This window comes from Corvus kubaryi, unplaced genomic scaffold (genome assembly GCF_017639235.1).
Source record: "Corvus kubaryi isolate FWS band 111438036 unplaced genomic scaffold, C.kubaryi_AGA036_p1.0 37265, whole genome shotgun sequence".
Taxonomy (NCBI): domain Eukaryota; kingdom Metazoa; phylum Chordata; class Aves; order Passeriformes; family Corvidae; genus Corvus; species Corvus kubaryi.
In genome coordinates, this window is record NW_024581080.1 from 1,726,752 (window position 1) to 1,727,990 (window position 1,239).

Genomic DNA, 1,239 nt, shown 5'->3' on the forward strand with positions numbered 1-1,239 from the left:
CTTCCCTTCCCTTCCCTTCCCTTCCCTTCCCTTCCCTTCCCTTCCCTGTCCCTGCATCCCCCAGCCCCAAATCTGGGATTTTCCAGAGCAGGACTCAACGCTGCTGAAAAAGCGGGAAGCAAACAGGATCCTCTGGAATTTAGGGAAAAGCCAAGCAGCCCTCAGCGAGTCGGGACACGGAGCTGCTGCCATGGGGAAGGGATTTTCCGAGGCTGCTGAGCCGGCCTGGAGCTCACGCCAGGCTCTGGCAGCCGCGGGTGGAGCTGCTTTCCTCTCATCCCCGTTTTTTCCACACTCGGAGTCTGATTCAAAGTGTCTTTGGGAGGAAAGGGAATTGAAATTGGAATGAAAAAGCCAGCGATGGTCTGAATTCCCCAGAATTCGGTGACACCACCTTGGCCCTGTTCCGCTGGCCAGCCCCTGCAGATGCTGCAGGGACGGCAGCAGGTCCCAGAGCTGCCTCTAAAGCGATCCATGGAAATCAGGGAATGACTCAGCACACGCAGGGTTTATTTTTAGCTCATTCCAAGCTGACATTTCTTATTAATCCCTCCACTTCTAGCCCCAAAAGAACACCATTTTGTGCCATTCCCACCTGAGGAGCTGGGATTGCTCCCGCCAGAATCCAGCCTGGCTTTAAGGAGGGCAAGTTCTGGGTGTTATCAGGGACAAAAAAATCGCTGATCCAGGAAGGAAAGGGCAGCACGGGATCACGAGGCTTTGTTCAAAGGAGGCCCGCAGGGCTCTGTTTGTCAACCTGAGGGATTTGGCCTTGATCCGGAGGCGGCTGGAGCAGGCATCACATGTTTGGGGGTAAAAAGAGCCAAGGATGATCTGATCCTGCGCTGCTCCGGATGAGAAACTCCCCGGAGTGGATGGATCCCAGCTGGAAGCTCAGCAGCCCCACACGGCTGCTCCCCCGCAGCGGGATGGGGAGAGATTCGGGAGTCCAAGTGGGAGAGGAAGAGACACTGAGATAGGAAATGTGGCTGTGGAAAAAAAACATGATGTAGTTTACAAGATATAAATTAAAACAGATTGGCTGGAGAAGGTATGCACGTGCTCTGAGAAATTTGGGATTAAAGGAATGTAAACCAAGGAATTCCTTCCCGGCTTCCCATGGCAGGCAGGTGCTCAGCCCTTCCCAGGGAAAGCAGGGATCCAGCACATGAATCTGGGAAGATAAATCCCGTCATTCCAAACGTTCCTGCTTCCCTTCTGCCCTTCCTGGGAAAGCAG

At 53.9% G+C, this 1,239-nt stretch overlaps 1 long non-coding RNA gene across 1 annotated transcript in view; it reads right to left on the minus strand.

Annotated features, from left to right (window-relative positions):
* Positions 1-44: 44 nt before the first annotated feature.
* The window catches only part of LOC121663018, a 6,242-nt gene continuing 5,047 nt past the window's right edge, over positions 45-1,239 (minus strand). The window contains exons 3-4 of the long non-coding RNA XR_006015506.1: positions 395-989; positions 45-316 (exon numbers count right to left, since the gene is read on the minus strand). This is a non-coding gene — a long non-coding RNA (uncharacterized LOC121663018). The remainder of the gene's footprint in view (positions 317-394; positions 990-1,239) is intronic.